At 40.4% G+C, this 23,884-nt stretch overlaps 1 protein-coding gene and 1 pseudogene across 1 annotated transcript in view; both read left to right on the top strand.

Annotated features, from left to right (window-relative positions):
• The first annotated feature begins 3,883 nt into the window (after nt 1-3,883).
• Nucleotides 3,884-23,884, top strand: part of Peli1 (pellino E3 ubiquitin protein ligase 1) — a 54,712-nt gene continuing 34,711 nt past the window's right edge. Inside the window, exon 1 of the mRNA XM_059275380.1 lies at nt 3,884-3,990. The gene's annotated coding sequence lies outside the window, so the exon portion shown is untranslated. The remainder of the gene's footprint in view (nt 3,991-23,884) is intronic.
• Nucleotides 12,565-12,875, top strand: LOC131920907 (ATP synthase subunit g, mitochondrial-like; annotated as a pseudogene).

Below are 23,884 nucleotides of genomic sequence, written 5' to 3'. Positions count from 1 at the left end.
CTTTATTTTTGTAGAGAGTCTATTACTCTGCCTTCAAGCAACCATTTTTATTTTCTTTTAACTGACTTAATTTGCTTAGTAACTTACCCAGCAAAACTTGTATTTTAGAAGTTGTAAATTTAGTCTTTAGGTTATTGTTGTTTTTTTCCTACCTCTAATTTCTCTTTCAGTATATGGAAGAAGCTTATAATAGCCGCTTTTCTATTGACTGCCAATCCTAACATGTCAGTCCTTGCGGCTTTTTGTAGACCGACTTCACGCCTGGTGACAGATTCAGCGCTCGCCCCCCCCACCACCACCAATTTTCCCAGTTCTCTTGTTACTTCCCAGGGAATCATCTCCCTCTTGCTGAGTACTTCTTCAGTGCCAGCCAGTGTGCTCCAGGTTCCGTTACTGATTTCTCCTCTTATGCTGTACACACCACAACCTTATCCACCCCTATAATTTCAGTAGCAATCCATTATGATGACCATTCCACTTGTGTCTCTATTGCCCTTTCCACAGCTCAAGAGCCACGGGACTCATCACTGAAGCCCCTCCACCTAGATGTTCCAGAGGTACATCTCAATGTACTCAAAGGACACCACACTAAACCACTCTCAAAAGCAACTCACTCTCCTTCTTCCCTCATTTAAGGAATGGCCTCACTAGCTTGAACACCTGGAAACTGGAAGCACGGGAGCCATCCTTGGCTTCTCCCTTGTACTGGCTATTGTGATGTCCTTCTCAGCCTCCATTCTGCTTATTTTGGGCAGTCACCACAATTTTTTGGGATACCCACTCCTCTTCATCACAACTTTGGGAAACTCACTACTTTTGCTCTGGTGTTCATGAGTCTTCATCTTGAGACAACTTTGTGCAATTTCCTGGCCCCCGTTTTTAATTTACATATCGGCATGGGAAGCAATTGCTTGAGGCTCAAAGGAAAGGGTTTTCAGTCCTTCCTAAAAGGAACTTCCAAGAGACTTCCTTCTTATGTCTTCCTAGATACCGATGGTAAAACAGAAGTTGTTGGCAACTGTCACTTGACCAGAAAACTAATGCTAAGAAAGAAAAACAGTGAAAACGAGAACGAAACAGGTCTTTAATGACTCACTGGGTCGTTGAATCAATCACCCCTAAAGCCATCCCCTACCTGGATTTTTTTACCTAGGTGGGTAAGAAATCCTTCTTTATTGCTTTTAAATCAGTTGGAGTTTGGTTTCAGCCCAAAGGACCCCACCCATAACCTCCTGTCACCATACCCCCAAACACAGGCAATTAAGCACTAGAGAATTCTATTCTCTAAATAGGGCCTACTTACACTCAGTTTTGTCTCATGCTCCCTCCTGTGACCCAGTGAGTCTCCATCTCTCCCTCAACAAGACTTCTGTGGCAGTTTGAATATCAGTGGCCCCCCACAGACTCATAGATCTGAATGCTTGGTCACCAGGAAGGGGCGCTAGTGATAGGTGTGGCTTTGTTGAAGAAGGTGTGTCACTGGGGGGCAGGCTTTGAGGTTTCAGATGCTCAAGCCAGGCCCAGTGTCTCTCTCTCTATCTCTTCTTGCTGATGTAGAACTTTTGGCTCCTTCTCCAGCACCATGTCTGCCCGGGCACTGCCATTCTTTCCGACATGGTGATAATGGACTGAAACTCTGAACTGTAAGCCAGCCCTAATGAAATGTTTTCCTTTATGAGAGCTGCCGTGGTCATGGTCAAAGTTCTTACTCCGCCAAGGGAGAGACAGGTAAATGGACTCAGTGTGAGCATCCAATAGGATGCTGACTAAGACAACTTCACACATTTTACATCTCACCGACGGATTTTTCTAAAGCATATATTTTATCTAAATTTCATGTTTATAACCCACTGCTTCCAGAAGAAAAAGAAGATGGTATTCTTTAGTGTATTACTCAAGACCTTCATGGCCTTAGCTGTCTGCTGTGGTTTTCTGAAGTTTCCTCTTGCCTCTCTCCCCGATGCCGTTCCACCGTTGCGAGCAAAACTGCTCATTGGCCTTTGTGTCTTTGCATTTTATGCTCTCCCTTACTTCTCTCTGTCCTCTAAAATACACAAATATGAAAACTGAGTCATCCCCACATTCAAATGATCTCGGAAGCACTTCCTGCCCCTGCCCAAGTCTGAGGTAGTATGCATTTTCCTATGACAGCACAGCTCACACTGAGTCCATTTACCTGTCTCTCCCTTGGCAGAGTAAGAACTTTGAATACAAAGTATTCTTCTTTTATATTCTTATAGCTCTAGTTTTGAGGCTCAATAAAGTGCCTGGCACATGGTAACATGTTCACTTGTTTTTTAATATTTTATTTAAATAGCTACATTGAATATTTTAAAATATTTTAAATATAGGTGTTTTGCCTGCATATATGTCTGTGTGCTGATGAGGCCAGAAGACGGTATTGGATTCCCTGGAACTGAAATTACAGATGGTTGTGAGTTATCACGTGGGTGCTGGGAATTGAACCCAGCTCCTTTGGAAGAGCAGCCAGTGCTTTTAACTTCAGAGCTGTCTCCCCAGTCCCTGTGTTTCTTGAATGAGCAAAAAATTACGTGGTCTGTGGGCATCAAGGCTTTCTGGTCCTGAGGTTATTTGAAAATCCTGAGTTTCCCCTCTTAAAATATATGTCTGATTCTTGGGCATTAATCTTTTTTTTTTTCCCCTCTCTCTCCAGGTTGTAGAATTCTCAGTAGTCTACTGAGAGAAAATGAGGCAGGTGACCTCTACGCCTTCTGGAGAGCCAGTACCTCGTCCTGGCTGTCTCCACACCTCTCACCACCACCACATATACATACCTGGGTAACTAGAATGGGTGTAGACTTAGCTGAGCAGTCCAACAGCATACCCAAACCGTGGTTCAGGTTTCTCATTACTAAATGAAAATTGGCTAATACGTACACTGAACAGTTTTGAACTCTCCACTTATCTTCTGAACCGATATTTATGGAATTTGGATGTCTGAAGAATTACAGATTTTTAAGATGAGCAAATTGCATGACAATGATCAAACGATGTTATTAATGCTGAACTTTACCTTTGCCAGTACTAAAGTTAAATGTAGGTAACTGAGCAAAGAAATTATGGGATTCTGTTATTGGTCATTCTCCTAACATTTTTATAACTTAATTGTTAAAATGCTAAGAACAACTAGATTTAGTGTCTCGGGTAAGTTCACTTTAAGATTTGTAGAAGAAATCTGAGCAGCCAGAGAGACTGCCATGTCGGGAGGAAGTGAGATTTCACTGGGCACTTCAAAGGGGTGAGGCTTGTTGTTGGGGGTGGGGTGAAGCAGGAGAGACTGGCTATGGGCCCGAACCCAATGGCACCAAAGACACAAGACCAGCCTTGTTTAGTCAACTACAGTACTGAACCTTCAGGCTTGGTGAATCAGTGACCATGGTAACAGTCCCCGCCCCAATCCCCTTGCGCACGCGCAACTCAGAGCGAGCCCTAGGCCCCTCCACAATAGAGGCGTTTTTTCCTCTCAGAGAACTACAGCTCCCAAGAGCCTCCTCGGCACCGCCTCCCGCTGTGGCCCTGCCCCGTCCCCTCATGCCCCGCCCTCCCGCTAGTTCCTCCCCTCCCTCCCAGTGTGTGTCAGTGACCCAAAGGCGGTTCGAGGCGGAGGGACCGTCGGGGGCGCCGCCGCCGCCTCCTCTCCAGCGCCAGCACCAGCAGCGGGAGCAGCAGCAGCGGCAGCAGCGGCAGGAGCAGCGGCTGCAGCGGCCGTGCGGCGCCATCGGATCTGCCTGCAGCCCCGGGGAGCTCCCCACAAAGCGGGCCCGCGCCCCTCTCCGGTCCGCGCTCCTCGGCGCTCGGCTCCGCGTTCCGCTCGGCCTCGCGGGGCTCGGCGGCTGGCGGGAAGGCGGCGGGCTCCGCGGGTGCCTGCGATCAACCGGTGCTCGCGCCGCCCCCGCGCCCGCCCCGGGTGCCCGCGCTCCGGCCCTCGCGGCGGGCCGAGCTGGCGTTCCGGCCACCAGCAGTCGTCCGGTGAGTGCGGCGCCGGGAAGGGGGCGCGGGGGGCCGGCGGCGCGGAACTTCCTCCGAGCCTCTGCCGGTGGCGGCGCGGCGGTGCGCGCGCCCGCGGGGAGGCGGCGGGGAGCAGAGTTTGCGGCGCCGCATCCCGCGCTGTGGGAGGAAGCGCCTTTGTGAGGAGCTGCCCGGAACGCCCTCCCCCACGGCTGGAGCGGGCAGGAGCGGGCAGGAGCCGGCGCGCGGCGGCGGCGAGCCCCGGCCCGGCTTGCCCGGTTCTCGGTCCCGCGGCCCGGCTGCAGGCCGGAGAAGTGGAAGGCGAACAAAGAGGCGGTGGGCTTCTCTTTTGTTTGTGGGAATCTGCTAACTTCCCTGCTTCCTTACATAACGCAGACTTCCAAGTTAGTCATTCTTTTTATTGTTATGATTATTGTCATCATCTCTGCGTGCCTCTCACATTTCCTTTCATCTTTGGATCTCAGAGCATTTTAAAAACACTAATTAATTTCACCTCCCGGGCCCTTGCCAAGCCCGTTTCCGTAAGTGGGTAAACTGAGGTCCAGAAAGCCCTCAAATTGATGGATACGCTTGATGTACCGCGCCTGGTCTCTGAGGCTCCGAGAGCGTTTATGAGTAATAACTCATTCTCCAAATGCCCTGTGGAAAAGTTAAAGATGCTCATTTTACTTACAGGTTAAGTGAAGTCTGAAAGAAACCTGAGTAATTGTTAGGTAGTTGAAACAATGATTCTTTTAAAATAGTGTTTGAATCTTAAAACCTCAGAGGACTTTCTGAAAAATGTTCCGAGTGGTGAAGATACTGTAGGTCGTAACTCACTTCGCCATCTATTATGTTTATCTGTGCAAGACGCTTTCGAAGTCAGAGCAAGCTGAGGGCAGGGGAGAGTTTTTACTTAAAATACCTTTAGCATGTTTTAGCTACTAAACACAAGTTCGCTGCTTGATTCAACCGAGAATTCAACTGAAGCTTTTATGTATCAGTGGATTGTCTGTTTTGTTCAGAGGCTCTTTACTTTCTCTTACTCAGTAGATTGTTACTTTGTCTTCGTAGCAGGTGATCTTTTGTGTCAGACTTTTGTGTCATTGTCTTTCCTTCACATGGACTGAGTTTACCTAGTAGTGTGAATTTAAAGTTTTTGAATTATGGAAAAGGTGCAGTTCCTCAAATTCTTCTGTTTCGGTTTACGATACATTTTTACAGGTAACCGAAGATATTTTCTCAAAGTCCTCAGATACACATACTTTAAACCTCCTGATTGTCTAAATAAGCATATAAATTCTTTTTTATTTTTCTTTCTTTCTTTTTGGTTTTCTTTTCACATCTGTAGTAAATATTTAGAGTTTTTTGTTGTTGTTGTTGTTGTTTTTTAGATTCTGGTACCAAATGGAAGGTGTGAAAAATTTAAATCAAGTGTTACTTCTACAGGTTCTTGTCCTGAGTTGTATGAGATTCAGAACTGTAATAGCAGTGCTTTCACTTAAATAATTTCATTTGTAATGTATAGCTGCCCCCGGATTTACATCTGGTGGGTGTGTCAGAAAATGAAAGTGAGACTTTATTTTCTTCCCTGTTCTCTAGCCTATCCCTTTTCTGAAGTTTGTTGATAGATTGTACGTTTAACCCTTTGAAAACGGCAACAGTTAAGTGTGGAAGATTGCATGTTATGGTTATAACGTCTCATCTAATAAATTTAAGACTTTTAAAGAGGAAACTTACCACCTAGGTTTTTGGGGTTTTTTTTTTTTGTTTTGTTGTGTTTTTTTTTTAGTGTAATAGAAGTGTAGTTCTGTTTATTGACTTGAAAACAGTAAGCTGGAAATCTGCCTTAGTTCCATATTTGGGGATTATTTATGTGCTTCTTAAAACTGGCATGTAAGTAACCTTATTTTGAACTTTTCCCATGGTACTTACCAACCAGATTTGCCAGGGCCATTTGTACTTTTAAAGAAACTACTAACAGTGTCTTTGCGTAGCCCATCCCAGGAGTCCAGAGGAGGAAGTAAGTGAATTTTGGATTTCCAGGTTTCCCAAGCTCTTTGGGGCCCTTTGAAACAAATGGCAGAAAAATATGGGGCAGGAAATGATGCTACTGAGGCAAGTTTCAGGGGGAAGCCTCAGAATGTTTCCAGTTACCTTAGTTTCCGCTTCCTTTTCACTTTTCAAAATGTCAATTGTGTTTTGAGTCCCTTGACTTAGAATGTGCTCCATTGCCCAGTAGATACAGAGTTCTGCTTTGTGAACAGTTTTTCAGATAGAAGCTTCTGTAGGTGGTAGATGTTTTACGCCAAGACTTAGAATTGGAAACTGTCCAGCATGTGTATAGATCTTCCCGTGGAACAGTAAAATAGGCCTATCACTCAGTCAGACTTACAGAGATCACACACATATTATGTTAAAATGTTGTAGTGGTCAATATATGATGGCCCTTGAGGTGGTTTGGGGATTCATTTTCGAAAAAAATGTTTTATTCCGGTTATGAATTTTAACTGAGAAATATAAAGCATATTTTTAAAAATGCATTGAAAGAAGGAAAATTAATAGATAGATAAGGAAAACTGATAAAGATTTTGGGAAGTACAATATTAAAGATTACTGGAAACATTTATAAATAAGGAACAAAATTCTAGTTGAAGTCCCAGACAGTGAATTACACATAGCACTTTGAGTTTATAGATTTGTAGTCATCTTTCTCAGAGTCCCTCTACACATTACAGAAAAGTAAATAAAAACATTCTTTCACATGATTTGGGTTGTTCTAGAGTTTCTTACTAGACTTTGTGGTGGAGTTTTTACACTTTGTTGTTTTTCTTTGTTAACGTTTGACCTCCTCAGCCTATACTAATGTGTGGGACCTTAAAACAAGAAATACAGGTCATTCAGAGATCTGGGTATGAGTTCATGTTATCTATTAGTCTTTTCTGTGTTGTTTTAAATAGATCAATGGTTGGAAAGACTGGCTAACATTATACTTAGTAAATTTTAAGTAATTTTGTTCTGGTGAAATGAATTTATGGTAAAGAGAAAGAAAGCATGAGATTTCTTGAGTGACTGTCAGGGAATTTACAGGTTTTTTTGTTTCTAAGAGTCAACACCCCCCCCCCCCCCCCCCCCCGCCCCAATAAGATTTTGCCTTGTAGCCCACCCAGTCCTTGAACTGAAAATCCTCCTTCCTTAGCCTCCCTAGGAATGCTCTATGCCTGGAAGATGGGAATTTTTTGATGAAATAAGTAGCTACTTTCAGAAATAGGTTTAGAGAGGGATAGCTAGCTCCATTGGGTGATTTAAGAGAAATGACTTGTTAGACAGGATGGTTTTTGTTTTTTTTTTTAAATTTTTTTTTTTTTATTTTGCAATACAATTCAGTTCTACATATCAGCCACGGATTCCCTTGTTCTCCCCCCTCTGGCTCCCCTCACCTTCCCCCCAGCCCACTCCCCATTCCCACCTCCTCCAGGCCAAAGCCTCCCCCAGGGACTGAGATCAACCTGGTAGACTCAGTCCAGGTAGGCCCAGTCCCCTCCTCCCAGGCCGAGCCAAGCCATCCTGCATAGGCCCCAGGTTTCAAACAGCTGACTCATGCAATGAGCACAGGACCCGGTCCCACTGCCTGGATGCCTCCCAAACAGATCAAGCCAATCAATTGTCTCACCCATTCAGAGGGCCTGATCCAGTTGGTGATCCCTCGGCCATTGGTTCATAGTTCATGTGTTTCCGTTCGTTTGGCTATTTGTCCCTGTGCTTTATCCAACCTTGGTCTCAACAATTCTCGCTCATATAAACCCTCCTCATTCTCGCTAATTGGACTCCCAGAGATCCACCCGGGGCCTAGTCATGGATCTCTGCATCCAGATCCCTCAGTCGTTGGATGAGGTTTCTAGCATGACAATTAGGGTGTTTGGCCATCCCATCACCAGAGTAGGTCAGTTTGGGCTGTCTCTCGACCATTGCCAGCAGTCTGTTGTGGGGGTATCTTTGTGGATTTCTGTGGGCCTCTCTAGCACTTTGCTTCTTCCTATTCTCATGTGGTCTTCATTTACCATGGTAGACAGGATGTTTTAGATGATGATGATTTTGCCACAGTAAGCTCCACTTCAGACAAACAGTTTTGCATTTTGCTTATTTTTGTTTGTGAAGAAGATGCATGTTTGTTACCCACCTACAGAAGCTTTGCCATACAGGTAGATGCCAGAGGACAACTGTGAAAATTGGTTCTCTTCTTCCACTGCGTGGGTCCAGAGATTAAATTCAGCTCCTTAGGCTTGCCTGAGGCCGCTTGTACCTCTTGTGTCCTGTAATATTACACCTCACAATGCCATTTGTAGAAAAATAGAATGTTACTAATGCCTGTAAATGAGAAAATCCTGACATCTGCCAGTTAATCTTGACCATTTGTGTAGTTAAAAATTAATTCAGCACGCCGGGCGGTGGTGGCGCACGCCTTTAATCCCAGCACTCGGGAGGCAGAGCCAGGCGGATCTCTGTGAGTTCGAGGCCAGCCTGGACTACCAAGTGAGTCCCAGGAAAGACGCAAAGCTACACAGAGAAACCCTGTCTCGAAAAACCAAAAAAAAAAAAAAAAAAAAAAAAAAAAAAAAAAAAAAAAAAAAAAAAAAAAAAATTAATTCAGCACAAATGGAATTTACTTCCTTTTCAAAGCATTTGTTGTTACTTTTATTTTGTAATGACCCTCTTGGGATGCGGCTAACTGTAAAAATATGTAGTATCCCTAGTTTCCCATAATTTTCTGCCTCCTCCTCCTTTTTTTTTTTTTTTTGCTGGAGTTTGTTCTCCCCTGCCCAACTATCTAGAATAAACAAAGAAATATTTAAACACACTTAAACACTCTAATTTATTATACTAAATTCCAGCTGAATTTCAACATGCAAAGTATGGTCAACTCTTGTTTTGGAAGTATACTTCTGAGGGCATTAAAGCAAGCAATAGCAAATAAATACCATGCTGTCTACCAAATTCTGATTGCTTAACAGTGGCTGCTTGATGTCCTACTGTGTTTAGAAAACGAGTTCCACTCACTGCTACTAGATATTGACATTAATGCCAATAATTTACTCGTATCTACTGAGTACTTTTGCTGTGTTGAGTACTGTCTAGTTGTTGACATCACATGAAGTGCTTACTGCTGTTTTACATTCTAACCATGAGACCCAAACAATAAAATGAATGAGCACACTGAGGGTCTTGCTTAGTTGCTAATATCTATGAGGCCATGGGTTCAAACCCCATCACCACCAGAATTAAAAATTTAAAAATATTTCACATTTCAAAAGAGAAATGACCACGTTTCTTTCCAACATAAATGGCAAAAGTCAAGAGAGGAAGAAGAAAGTGTAAGATTTTAAATTGCCATAAGAGGGAACTCCACCAAATGTAGAAAGTGGACTTTAGTTAAATGGTGCTTTGAGCAAGTTAACTGTAAAAGGATGTCTGGAAAATATGGACAGTGTAGACCCTGGATATTTAGTGAAGAGGAATTGTCAGTTTTTCTTTTAAGGTGTGATGATACAAATCTTTACTTTGTAGGGATAGTTAATAAAGTACAGTCTCTAGGGGCTATTGAGATGGTGTAGTCTCGAAAGTGCTTCTTGTTTGCCAGAGAATCCGAGTTTGGTCCTTGAGTTCATGTGTCACGTGCCTGTAAACCTGGGGTGGTACAGACAGGGTGATTCCTGGGCCGTGCTAGCCAGCCAGTCTAGCTCAATCAAAGGTGTAGTGGGAGAGTCTATCTAAACAGATTAGGTGGAATCAAAAAACAACAACAAAAGGATGAGGTGGGGAGTCCTTGAGGAAGGCCCCATTGATGTCAACCTCTGGCCTCCTAGCATGGGTGCACACACCTATATACAATGTGCACATACCAAAAATAGGATGCCTGGAATGTTTTGGTTTTAAATTATTTGAAAAGGAGAAAACATTGATGGTATGTAATTGGCCTAGACTAAAAATGGTTGGGGATAGATGCCATACAGATGGATACAAGAAACTTCATATAGTCTTTCTACTTTTGTGTATTACTTAAAAATTTGTACACATATGGAAATATATCAGGGAAGTAGTAGAGGGACTATGGAGAGAGAGGAAGATAAAGGATCATTAGGAAAGACATCATTTAGGGAGTTATTCTGCATAGGTAGATAATGCTCCTCCTAGAAGGCTTACATTATTAATAAAAATCCCAGTGCCAGGTATGGGATACCACATTATGAGTTATTGGTCATGGAGGTCTTAAAGGACCCAAAACAATACAGGCTACAGTCAATTGCTCTTAACCAAGAACTAGATAAGACCCTGTTACTGGGATCGACCACACACCTTGGTTGCAGGACGTAGAGAAGGCCTGCTGGAACCGAGCTCAAAGCTTCCTCCCTGCTGACCAGCTTTCACAGTGCTGGAAGGTAGGCTTCTAGTGAAGGAAAGTCCTCAGTGATCTTAAAGCAGCTGTGAACCATGTGATCTACAGTTCGAACCTGCCAGCCAAGACGCGCCTATGGAACAGTAGTTGTGTAAGTGTTACAGTGGTAACCAGCCACTTTCGGGTGGTTTTTATAAGCCTACTACACAGAAAACGTTCATACCCGGTACTCTGAACCTGGTCAAGAGCCCCGGATAAGGAGGCTATAGGCCCTAGGGGAGAATTACTATTGTTGTAAAATTACCTTCTAAATTGTTTATACCCGTAGATTAGTGCTGCTGTCAGCCTTGGCCAGAGAAGTATCTATTGGCAGTGGGCAAGTTAATGTAGAGACTTATAACTGATGAAGGTGCTTGAAAATAAGTGAGGTTTAAGTATCCAGTCCTAAGTAGGACATCCGTATCACCCCCTATAAGGTTTAGGAAGCATCATTAAGCAGGGGTGCAAAGAATGTGAGTGCTGGGAGATGGAAAGTGGCACTATTAAAGGCTGTCTTCTGGACATGGCATGGCTGTGGCACCATGAACTCGTAGCCGCAATGGCTCTCTGCACAAAGTTGAGCCCATCGGCGTTCCATCGTGGATGGGGATGGACTCATAAGGCCTCAGCCTCCCCGAGGAACTATATAGGCAGTTAATGATTGCTGGGGGAGAGAAGAATCGTTTCTCAATGGTGTAGCCATGACACGTTGCTCTTGATCAAGTAAATAATTACCTCACACCCATGTTTATCCAAGTAATTTAACTAAATACAGTGGATCCACCCCCCTCAGGAAAAAAAAAAAACCAAAGATATGAAAGTATGAGAGGTACTTGTTGGGAAGAAGGGGTTCGGTGGGAGGAGAGAAGGGGAGCATGATCAAAGTAATTACATACATACACGTAAGTGTGGATCGTGGCACCCATGTGACACAAGCCGTGTACCTGTAATCCCAGCCAGCTGACTTTGCTGAAGTAGTGAGCTCCAGATACTTGAAGAGACTGTGTCTCAAAAATGAGAAGGAGAGCAACCGAGGAAGACACCTACATCAATCTCTGGCCTCCACACATGTACATGTGGAAACGAATCACAAATTGTATATTCATGCTTAATTTCTCAGATCAGTAGTTAAGTCTTTGTTATTAGAATAATGTCTTTAGAATTTTCATGCAATGTATTTTGATTATTATTCACTGTCACTCCTCCCACGTCTCCCTCACCCCATCCCGACTTGTCTTTAAAAAACAAACCTATCCAGTCCAACTCGTGCTGTCCATATGCTCCCGGGTGAGGGGCCATTCATGGCCGCACTGCCTGCCAGGGGCCACATTCCTAAAGAACACTGTGTCTTAGAAGCCATGTTCATGAGCCCCTCCTCTTTCCACGTTAGAATGTTGACGGGTTTGAGCTTTTGTAGACAGTATAGCTGCTGGGAGGTCATGAGTGCATCTGACCTGTCAAGTGCAGAAGACAGTTTCACTCCAGTCTTCTGGCTCTTACAGTCTTTCTGCCCTCTTCTGTGGTGGCCCCTTGAGCCTAGAGGAGATATGTGACACAGATGTCCCCTTTGTGGCTGAGCACTGACATTGGTTCTTTGCACTTTGACAGCTTGTGAATTTCTGTATAACTGCTGTACACTACACAAAGAAACTTCTCTGATGAGGTCTGAGAGCTGCCTAGTCTATGGTAGAGAGATAGGACTTTAGAGGGGGTTTGATCCTGTGCCATTTGAGCATTATAATAGTAGTGAGCTCACCCCTGGACCTTACAGCACTCCCACCGTGGGGTGAAAAAAAAAAAGGAATCTTACCCAAATGTTTAAACACCTAGAAACTCTTCATTAGAGATTTTTAGAAATTTTTCCATAAGACAGTGTATATGTAGACATTATTAATTTTGAAAAATTAATGTTACTTCGTACTTCCTACAGTCAATATTTCCAACCTGAGAAATGAAACTTATTTAGATGATTTAATAAAGACCACACTTTTTCTAGTTATGTCTAATGATGGAGGAAGTACAACTTTTTCATTCACATTTTTAGAGTTTAATGGCAGTAATCAGAATTTGTGAACTTTAATTATGGCCATTAAGACTATAAATGCATATCTGTATTAAGAATACTTTGTGGATTTGGGGAGATGGACCTTTCACCTTAGACCATGGCCAACTTCATCAGTAACTACTCAGGCAAGGCTCTGGTGCTGGTGAACACTGCCATGACTTACTCAAAGCCTTGATTGGCCACATTTTGGTACTACGCCAAGAATGAGCTGGTTCCTCCAACCTCTGCTGAACTCCCTACAACTATTCAGAGTATGAAAAAAAAAAAATTCAAAAGTGCTAAAACTTGTCGCTTCAGCTTACAGTTAAGGAAACTGTGTGGAATGGTTTGGTTGCCACTGAGATATGGATGTGGTTTTATATCAGAGAGATCATAAGCAAACGTGGCATCATTAGCTATGATGTTTGAAGACCAATCTTTAACATCTGATTTTATTTGAGTTCTTATTTGAATGTTCTTGAACCATGTGCATTGAGATTGCTATCTGAATAAAATACTACCTGTTCCCCCCCCCCCCCCAAAAAAAAAAAAGGAATACGTTGTTGGTTTTGGTTTTGGTTGGTTGGTTGGCTGGTGGGTTGGTTGGCTGGTTGGTTGAAATAGGGTCTCTATCTATAGCTCTGGCTGTCCTGGAACTCTCTATATAAACCAGGCCGGCCATGAACTCACAGACGTCTGTCTTCCTCTACCTCTGTCTCTGGAATGCTGGTACCAAAGGCATGTACCACCATGTCCAGGTGTATTAAGAATACTTTAGCAAAGCCCTATCTTAAAATATTTTCTGTAAGTTGTTAGAAATGTAGGGTTTTTTAAAAAACATATTCATGTGTATATATGTGTGTGTATAAAGACCCAGACTCAGTCCTTATGTAAACATACTATTAGGATGGAGGTACTGTTAATGTGTTTTAAACACTGCTATGCTAGTGTAAAATACAGAGCAGCCTATGTTTAATTTTTGGGCTTTATGGTAACTCTGAAAGCTGTAAAAGCTGTCTTTGATTCACCTGTAAAAAAACAGCAGTTTTTTAAAAAAGCCTATGATAACTAAGCAGCAGTAGATTCCAGGTAGTGGTCCTCAGCTTATGTGTTGCAAAGTACTCTAATTTCACATCTCTGCCTTCTTCATTTTCATCTTTCCATACTCTGCCACTGGCTTTCTTATCTTCTTTAGGATTTATTTGATGTGTATGTTTTTCCTGCATGTATGTATGTGTACCATGTGTGTGCCTGGTGCTCAGGGAAGCCAGAAGAGGGATGTCCAGTCCTCTGGAGTTGTAGACGGTTGTAAGCCATCATGTGAGTGCTGGGAACTGAACCCAGGTCCTAGGCAAGAGCAGCAAGCACTCTTAACCCTAAGCCATCCCCCAGCTCCTCTGCTTGCTTTCTTTATGTTCCTTTGCCAGCTTTAGTTGTGCCTGTTGCTGTTGTGTGGAACTTTCCACCCAGCCTACCGTTTTTGTACTGATAAAATGAACTTGAAATGAGGGAAGGGCCTAAGAAGGAAAGGTAACTGTGTAGCAGTTTCCTGCTTCTGCCTTATCTGCTTCTTTTTAACACCTTATCTTTGTCTTTGTTTTGCTTTAATTTTTTTAAAAATGTTTATCTGGTGATGGTGGTGTATTCTGTCAGTTAGACACCAAGATACAGCTACTTGACCTATGGGATATTTATTTTTAGATCAATATAGGACACAGAAATAGGCATACTGAATTGAAAGCTTCATAAATTAATACTACATTCAGGTGGAACTGTATGCTGTTAGAGCAACATTTGATACAGAACTAACAGCTGAGTGGCATTTCCAAGGTTATGTTCTGCTCTCAGTGTTTGTTGTCTTTTCCAAAAATGTGAAACAATTGGAGCCTTAATTGGCACTATAATAAAGCAATTGCACATGGCCTTAGGAGAGGATTGTCTGGATTTCTGCGGAGTTTTCCCCCATATTCAAGCAGAAGACAGGAGAAGAGGGGTAATATGATGGTAAGTTTATACCTTCCTTCCACAAGAATGAAATACAGAGTGATTGGCCTTGATTTTTCCTACTTGTTTACTGTAGTTTTCAACATATAAGTGGGACTAATTTTTTGAAGGCTCAATTAAGTTTAGTTTTATTTCTTAACAGTAAGTGGAAACATTAAGAGGTGCTTTGTTGGTTCTTCAAAACCTCAACGCTGTATTCCTGATTGCTGGCAGACACTATCCTTAATACTTGAGTTCCTCTGGGTTTACGCCAGATTTAATGAACTGTGAGTACTGGAAGGTAGTTTTCTTCATTTCAGGCTATGGTTAGCATGATGGATTTTCTTCAGATTGTTCTCATTACCATTTACCATAAAAGGACAAGAACATCCGCATTACAAACCTAATTAAGTTTATTATTCATGAGAAAATGTGTTAAGATATGTCTTTGTAAGGTAGTAGCTATTTTGAATGAGAAACCACAACCCTGTAGACTTACTGTGTGGGAACGCTCTTCACATGGACTTACTGCTTTACTGTAATTTTCACATGAAGTAGGATGATTCAGTCTCTGAACTAGTTCTCGCAGTTTACCCGAGAGCTATGACAGATGTTGAGGAGGCTCTTAAACTGTTGAACATAGGGCTTACACTGACTTTAGTGATACCCAAATCAAAAAATATGGATCACTGACATTCAAAAAGAAACTAGGAAAGTTGTGTGTCTTTAAATAAATAAGAGGTTGATTTTCTTTATAGATCACCTCTTAAAGACCAGTCTTTTAATAAGGCTTTCATCAGAATTTGCCTCCTAAAGCTGCTTTGAAAATGGTTTCCAAAAAGAATTTGCTGGGTTTCATAACTGTGTAGGCTGTTAATGATTCAGTAGGCCTCCTCATTCTCCTCCTACCTCTTATATTGAAAGCTCCTTCATAGCATCGAGGTGCCCTGAGTCATAACAGCTAAACTCTAAAGAATTGTCATATGGGAAAATTCACCATGAAGTGAAATTGTCAGGAAACAGTTTGAGTCAGAGATTCATTGATCACAGTGACAGAACCTAAAGGTTGTGGGCTTCATTTAAATCTTTGAATGTACTTACATGAATATGTCTTTATTATAGGATTGCAAACCCTGTAATAGCCTAATAAAACCTTCAAAGGTGTGTATTCCCTCCCTGTTAAATTTTAATTGGTTTGGCTTTTATTATCTGTTACATAAAAACCTTTTTATTGTATAAATACATCAGAGAGGAGCGGCATTACGTGCAGGATAAAAATCCCAATCCCTAAAGTCGAGGGACCTAGAGTTCTGATTTGTTTATGTCATAGCTTTGTGTATTTCATTTAATCCACCTTAGCCAAAGTCACATGCTCTGTAGTACTTACGTTCTCTTTGGAACCCCTCATGGAAGTTCCAACTAAATGTTGAGTCTGGATCTTTGTGTTACCTGGGCTGGCTTTACGGTCATTCTGCCTTAGCTTCCTGAGTGCTGTGCTGTGCTGTGCTGTGCGGTATTATAGACATGCGCAGCAGCATTCAAACAGACTCCTTTCCTGAAACAGCATTTATACGTAGTTGGCATTTTAGATGACGTCTATTTGTCATCTCAGCCTTAAAGTCTCTTCCAGCTTCAAGATTCCATGACTTCAAATTGTTTGCCTATAGGAAGTCTCACTTCTATACTGATTTGCTTCTGAGAGACAGTCTGTACTAATGTCTCTTTATATTGATGATTCACTCTTGACACTACATGAACTTAAGAATACTTTATATTCAGGGATAGCATTTTAATGTTTCATTAAAGGTATTGAAAGATTGAAGAAAATTAACAGGGACACTTCAAATTCCAAAAGGGGTAGAAACAAATTAAAATACTTAGCAATAATTTGATTTAAAATCATTACAAGTTCTAAAGATTCTGTAGCATAAATCTCGTGTAAATGAAGTTCAGAATGATGTTTGTAGACAAACCATGAAACCAGAGATTAAAAGCCTTGGTTCTAGCTCTATGGACTGGCTTTTGATGTGGTTGTCTTCTTCATCTACTTAATGGAACCATACCATTACTTCTCAAATATTATTATAAGAAACCAGGGGATCATATTAAAATGCACATTTTTCATTTATTTTATCTGGCTAGAGCCATAGTTCTTATTTGTTTACTTAGGATTTTTGAAACACATCCTTATTATGTTGTATCAGGCTGGCCTTGAACTCTCTATAGTCCAGCTGACTTTGAAACTGACTTCCCAAGTGTTGAAATTATAGGTGTGCTCCTACTGTGAGCCATGCACCACATTTTACTTATAAAACAAGTAGTAATTCCAAGGCTTTTTTGATTTAGGGGGTCTTACGGGTACTCTTGTTTCTTTCTCTCTAGTTCTTAAATCCACCACTAAACTGTTCTTTGAAGCTTCTCATCTTTGGACTCACTCCTCATGTTTTAGTCTAATAGCACCTTTAATTTTGGTGTTTTTTTCACTCTGAGTATTATTCACAGTAAAGATAAGGTAGAACAAGAGAGAGAAACTTTGATTAGAAGAAAACGGGAGTCAGATTCCTCCTCCATGGGATTAGCAGCTCTGTTGCCTTGGGCAGTTGACTTGATTTACTTAAACTCAAGGATCTAAATACCTTTTCATAGCACAGAGCAAACATAAAATAGACACCCAGAAATTAGAAACTATTTTTATTGTTATTAGCATTCTGCTATGATTATTTTTATTTGATGTCCCTGGTTCTAGTCACCACGTATTTCTCATGCATCCTCCATATTGTTGTCAGAGTTATTTTCCTGTGTATTGAGAAAGTGATGTGCAGGCATTGAGTATGTAGTGAAGAAACAAACTGAGGCCGTTTTTTCTGAATGAAAATCACAGACTCTTTTTTGTGTTTTTGTTTGTTTTTTGTTTTTTGTTTTTGACAGGATCTTACTATTTAACCCAGGCTGGCCTTAAACTTGCAATCCTCCTGTCTTGGCCTCTTGAATTCTAAAATTCCAAAATTATAAGCATATAGCACATAGGTGTTTAACTTGCAATTGGGAAAATTGCATTAGATCTTAGTTTCTAATTACATTAGATCATAGCATAGCCACAATATCCTTAGTAGATAGGTAGTAGTGTTGGCTAGCCAGGGGACAAAGTTTGAATGTAATTATCAACATGTCTCAAATGTTTGCAAGATTTATTTCCTTATCTTATTTCACATGTATGAGTGTTTTGCCTGATTGCATGTATAGGTACCACATTTGTGCCTATTGCCTGTAGAAGCCAGAAGAGGGTGCTGGATCCTTTGGAACTGAAGCCATATGGTTGTGAGCCTCCATGTAGGTGCGAGGAACTGAACCCCCAGGTCTTTTGCAAGAGCAACAAGCTCTCTTACCCACAGAGCCATCTCTCTAGTTCCCCCAATGCTAGCTTTCTAAACTTGATTATAAGGTATATAATGATGCTAATAACTGAAATCTCAGTAATCCTTTGAAATAGCTGTGAAGGTCATACTGCATCATTTCTGTGTTGTTAAGTCTATTTACATTGTTTCATTGTCTTAAGGCCTTCAGCCACCTTAGTTTTAGATTCTCTCTCACTCCTGTTCTCTCTATGCTCTTTGCCTAGGTAGGGTAATTCCGTCTGTATTGTGAAGATTTTGGGGTTTAGGTTCCAGCCCACCTCTCTCCTCTAGACTCCAGAGTTATATATGCATTTGTTTTTAACTCCTCCCGTGGGTATTTTAAAAGTATCTTAAATTCCCATGCTTAGGACCCATAAGAATTCCCAGTGTTTCCTCCCTCTTCAAGTAATTCTTTTCAGCAGAAATTACTTTACATAATAATTAAAAAAAAAAAAAACTGGGGCGGGAGAGATGGCTCAGAGGTTAAGAGCACTGGCTGCTCTTCCAGAGGTCCTGAGTTCAATTCCCAGCACCCACATGGTGGCTCACAACCATCTGTAATGAGACCTGGTGCCCTCTTCTGGAATAAAGATGTATGTGCAGACAGATCACTCATATACATAAAATAAATCTTTAAAAAAAAAAACTGGCTGTGTAAATATTCTAGTAAATAGAAACTGTTGAAACATTAATCATTAAGCTGTGTTGTGCTATTATATTCTAGGTGTTTAATATCTTATAACAATACTTTGAAATTAAGTAATATTGTAGGATGTAATGGTTGTGTATATAGGTTCTCAACCAAAATTTCTCATGATTTAGTCCTAAATGTCACCTAAAAAATGTATGTGTATAAGTGTTTTGCCTGCATGTGTGTCTGTGTACCATGTGCATGCATTACCCACAGAAATCAGAAGAGGGAATCAAGTCTTCATGAGCTGGAGTTCCAGACAGTTGTGAGCTGCCACATGGATGCTAAGAATAGAACCTGGGTCCTTTGGAAGAACAGCCAGTGAACCATCTCTCCCAGCTTTCCTAAATGTCACCTTTTTAGTTTTGTGGCCTCAGACAATTAAATGAGCTGATTTGGGTGTTGGTTTCTTCCTCTACAAAATAACCAGTAGTACTAATTTTTATTATTCATCTGCTAAGAACATTATTAAGAATGAAAGAATTAACATGTAAAATTTCGATATTAGGCATTTATGATACAGGCTGCAAATGTGCCAGTTTATTATCGTCTCAAGTTTACAAGTAAGGAAATTGATCCTCTGTGAAGCTAGTCTAAGTCTTACAGAAACTAGATGTTGGTGTCAACAGTCAAACATAAGACAGTCTGGCTCCAGGGCTCCTTTAATATCACTTTATTTTACTTCATCTCAAGTAATAACCTATCTCATCAGCTTGCATACAGACTCCGTATTAATGGCCTCACTGTGATGAGAAGTGTGGTTTGTTCAGGGATGGACACCTGGTGCGTTAAGATGTAGACGCTCTAGAATGGGCATGTGAAGTCTCACAATATGCTCCATAATTCCATCTTACTCTGGGCGCTGTTTGCTTTCCTCTCGTAGTTTAAATCACCAAGTCCCCAGAAAGCGTAACTGTGCAGTGCCACAGTATCAGTTGGGATTTACTTTGTTGGGCCTTTTGCTAACCATTTTTAGGACATTTTGGGCACTCGATAACATGTCATAATCACAGTGTACATATAATCAAGGAGCTTTATTTTATGATTACCTGTTATCTTGAAGTTATGTAATGATTTGCCTGGTTGTTGGGTTTCTTTTACTTTTTTGTCTTAAAACATTGTAATTTTTGAGGAGTTTTTTGAGAATCCCAGTTTTTATCAGCTGCTTTTTAAATTGAACTTTGATGTTAGTACTTTGATGTCTTTGTGTTAAAATTTGTGTATTATTGAATTTACTTAACTTTATAAGCTTTAGTCACTGGCTCTTGTTTATACTGTAAGTAAAAACACATCTGTTTACTTTTTACAACATAGCTAGATTGTTTACCCCCATCTCCTCCTCCTATTACTTGTTACTTTCTTTTTTGCATTGTCAGTTTTTTATCCCTGTAGGAAAAAAATCCTTTTTATTGATAATATGAGGCATAAAATACAGAGCCCCATGGCGTTGAGAGGAGGGCAGACATAGAAAAAAACTCAGAATCATCTGTGAGGAAAAATGTTTTCAGACAGGGTCAGGAATTCATGAGCCCCTCCCAATCTGTGTGGGCTTTTGGATGGCTTGATCTTGTGCAGGTCTTATACATGAAACATAGGCACTGTAAGTCATGTTTACAATGATCCTGTCATGTCTGGCAAATACTATTTCCCTACAGATATAGCTCTTACAGCCTTTCTACTCCCTCTTCCATGTAACTTGGCAGGAGAGAATGTGATATTGATGTCCCATATAGAGCTGAGCACTCCACAATTTCTGATCCTTTGCATAATAACTGAGGTTGAGGGTTTCTGTATTAATTGCCATCTACTGCAAAAAGAAAATGCCTCTGCAGACATAGGCTGTCAAATAAAAAACCCAGTGGGGTCTCATATACTGTCCTCAGACATTACAGGCTATTGCTGTTGCTTTGTTACTCTTCAGAAGTTGATGTTAGAGAAACATGAGTCAGGACATGCAGAAAACAAGCTAGTACCAACCTGGTAGCTTCATCCCCACTGGCTAGCTTTCATGGTGCTGGAAGGTTTCTGTGCATGCTATGGAGGGAGAAAAGTCTTCTTTGAGCTACAGTAGTAACAGTAACTGACCTGGCAAGATAGACCCACTGCTGCAGTAGTGGCACGGTGTTAAGCAACCAACCACTTCTGATTGGATTTAAAGCCTGCTTCACGAGCCAGTCATCGTGGTGCATACCTTTATCCCAGCGCTGGGGAGGCAGAGGTAGGCAGTTCTCCATGAGCTCGAGGCCACACACAGGGCTACAGAGTGAGACCCTGTCTTGAGAAACAAAAACAACAACAAAAAGCCTGCACCAGTACTGTGAAATGAGCCTGAAACTTGTGGTTGGCTAGGTTAAATGAACATAGTAATTAACTACTCCCAAGAGCCCATGGGATAGAAGGAAATTCAATAAAATCAAATACCTTAGACAACTTATTCAATAAAGTTATAACTGAGAATTAGCTAACAGTTTCTGAAAGGGCCTAAATAGACTTTTGCCATTTTGTACTTTGTGTTTATGCAAAGAGGTGTTCTCAACATTAGTAGTTATAGAAAATGTTAGTCAACTCTGGCAACATTGGAGCTGCTTTACATCCTCAGTCAGAATTTTAGACAACAATTAATTCTCTGTGTAAACATAAGCACAACCAACTTATTACATTTAGATTTTCTTCATTTTTAATGAATAGTAAATTATATGTACACCAAAGAATTGTTTTTTAATTATTTTATTTATTACTAGTAAATATTTGATTTGTGTGCCCATTTTATATGACTGTTTATCTGGGGTCATGTAAAAATTTCTCAGATGAAAAGTGATTATGCACGTATGGTAAGTTGAAAAAACTCTGATTCAGATAGTTCCACATTCATGTGTGGATCAGCAATATTAGCAACCACTGTCTGTTCGTGTGTCTTCAGGGATCATCAGTGTATCTGTTAGTGTTTGTATAGGTCTTGTGTTTTTACAAAATCTGGATGGTTTTTTTGTAGTGGGCTTTCTAAGATAGTCCTTATAGATACTTAAATGCTTAGTGTTAGAGATTTTATAGATATTTGATGAAAAGCACTTTTACTGCTGCCATAAAAGTGTTAAAAATTCAAGCCTCCAGATGCAACCATTTTTATAGTTATTAAGAACAATTAGATAAAAACTGTTTAAATATGTTTCAGTTGTAACTTACTGAGTTGGAAAGAGCCAAATTGATGTAAACAAATAAGATCCCTCTATATTTTTGGCGTTCTGCACCTAGTATTTTTGCATTGCCAAAGCATATAAAAATTTTTCCATTTATGTTTCTTTGCAGAATATTGTCCTGACTATAAGTTAATGATTTTTACAATTTATTGCTGTCTAAAAATTTCCCTTGATTTCACATTTTGTTCTGGATGTCTTGGTTTCTTTCCTCCACCCACTCAAAGTGAAGCAAGAGTTGCAAAGTGACACTGAATTTGAGAGCCCTGGCTTTTTTTCAAAACAAACACTTTTTTAAAAAATATGACTGCTTTTTATTGATACCAAAAAAGGGAAGGCTTTGGCAAGTGTTCAGTAAATGTGTGAATAACCTAATTGATTTCACTGGAATGAATAGGAAGCTTTGCTATTTGTCCTTGTAGATTTGGCTCAGTAAGTGTACAAGAGTGAGAGCTCAACTAATCTGTGATGAAAAGTTAGAATCCAAACTCACAGATGCAAATCCATCACTTCTATGCAATTTTATATCTTTGTTTCTTTCCTTCAGCGAGGAAAGGCAATATGGTAATTAGGAACTTGTATTCTGTTATGAAAATAATCAGGTAAACTTATTGAAACAGCATTTTGATGAGTTTTGAAAATAAAGTTTAAACATTCTATTAATATATTCTATAGTAAAACTCTAGTAAAAAAGGCCAAAAATGCATAATTAATGCAAAAAAGTAGACAAACACAGATCAAAGTATGCATTTAAAAACTAATTACAGATGTCACAGTAGTCCAACTAAATCTTTAACTCAGGTTAAAATATAAGATTTTAGGAAAGAATTTGAGAGCCAGTAAGAAAAAGGAATTGAGTATGGTGCTGGAATATGAGGAGAAACAAATATTGATGGGCAAATAAAACCATCATACTTTTAAAAGTATCTTTTCAAATATAATTGCTTAGATTAAAGACTATTCACTTTTAACGCCATTATTATATGGCTAAAACAGGAAATCACAGAAAGATTCTATGATGAAAACTTTACCTAATTTTGATAGCTTATAAGAAGGTAAGAGCATTTCACATTAATCTGTCAGAAGTACTGGAACCATAGTAGGCGCTCTGGAAATATTTACTGAGCTAACCTGAATCTTAGTATAAGGTAGTTTTAAATATCCTGGCTTAAATATGTTTTTTTCTTTCTGGGCTTTTAATATCACCATGCTCACCTCCTTGAATCTCAGTTTTGATATAAATATATTCTTTGATTTGGAAATGAAGAAAGCTGATTGATATTATTTATTTATTAAATCTTGGTCTCAGCAAAAATTAGTAAGAGGGAATTTAATTTGGAGTTTATTCTTTTCAGATATCTCGATTAGAAAATAGTGACTGTAAATTGTATGAATTAAATTTATATAATTCATGCCAAGTTATAAGGTAAGGTAGAGAACTGGTTTGAAAACAAGAAATAGATATTGCTGTTTAGTGGTCGTTCCTAACAGTACAGTTAAAGCTGAATTTCATCTTTCAGATGCTACCTGAAGCAAGGCTGGGTCTCCCAGGTTAATGATATTTTCAAGTACAATAACCACTTTACAAGAAAAAGAATCATTATGAGCAAAATTATAGTGACACAGTCAAGGACTCTGGGAAGTATTGGAGAAGAGTAGATTGTGTGTGTTTGTGTGTTTGTGTATGTGTGTGTGGTGTGGTGTGTGTGTGTGTGTGTGTGTGTGTGTGTGTGTGTGTGTGTGTGTGTGTGTTTTTGGTGGGGGGTGAGGCAGGGTTTCTCTGTGTAGTCCTGGAACTCACTTTGTAGACTAGGGTAGCCTTGAACTTAGCTACCTCTGCCTCTGAGCCTTGTACGTGCTGGGATTAAAGGCACGTGCCATCACACCCAGCTTAATGAATATACTTTGTAATGCAGCAATAGTTCCCAGAAGACATTCCATTTTAAGTCGAATTCATTGGCATCAAAAGCCTGAGTCATAATTGTTATAAATACCATTGTGATCTTCTACTGAGTTACAGTGGCCCAAGTTTGTGTAGAACTTCTGAAAAGTTTTCAAATAAAGTCTAAATGGCTTAGAATTCAATGGATAACAGTAAAAATATTTAAACAAGCTAGGCTTTCAAGAATTAATATACTTTTATGGGTGTATATGTTTTTAGGTCTTCATCGATAA

This window comes from Peromyscus eremicus, chromosome 10 (genome assembly GCF_949786415.1).
Source record: "Peromyscus eremicus chromosome 10, PerEre_H2_v1, whole genome shotgun sequence".
In the NCBI taxonomy this organism is placed as follows: Eukaryota; Metazoa; Chordata; class Mammalia; order Rodentia; family Cricetidae; genus Peromyscus; species Peromyscus eremicus.
Note: the sequence above shows the minus strand (reverse complement) of the source record. Positions and strands in the feature narration are given on the sequence as shown.